At 54.0% G+C, this 385-nt stretch overlaps 1 non-coding gene across 1 annotated transcript; it reads right to left on the bottom strand.

Annotated features, from left to right (window-relative positions):
* Nucleotides 1-85, bottom strand: TRNAP-UGG (transfer RNA proline (anticodon UGG)). The gene has a single exon. It is a non-coding gene; the product is annotated as a tRNA-Pro (tRNA).
* Between the last annotated feature and the right edge of the window lie 300 nt (nucleotides 86-385).

Raw genomic sequence — 385 nt, 5'->3', positions numbered from 1 at the left:
AGCCCAAGGCAGGACTCGAACCCATCAACCGTGAGATCACGACCCGAGCCCAAGTCAGACGCTCAACCAACTGAGCCACCCAGGCGCCCCTTGGGTCCCATGTTTAAACCATATTCTCCTGAGAGCAACATGGATTTGATCTCTGTCCAGAGCCCTTCCTACATGTTAGCACTGTTTGCCGTCGAAAGAGGCTGCGAATGAGAACCCAGCAAACCCAGGAAGTCCTGGCTCTCTTATTTATTTTTAGAGAGAGAGAGCACGCACATGTGAGCAGGGGAGAGGGGCAGAGGGAGGGAGAGAGGGAGAGAAAGAAAGAGAAGAGAGAGAGGGAGAGAGAGAGAGAATCTCAGGCAGGCTCCATGCTCAGCACAGAGCCCAATGCGAG

This window comes from Crocuta crocuta, unplaced genomic scaffold (assembly GCF_008692635.1).
Source record: "Crocuta crocuta isolate KB4526 unplaced genomic scaffold, BGI_CrCroc_1.0 scaffold179, whole genome shotgun sequence".
Lineage (NCBI taxonomy): Eukaryota > Metazoa > Chordata > Mammalia > Carnivora > Hyaenidae > Crocuta > Crocuta crocuta.
This window is presented reverse-complemented; position numbering and strand designations above follow the sequence as displayed.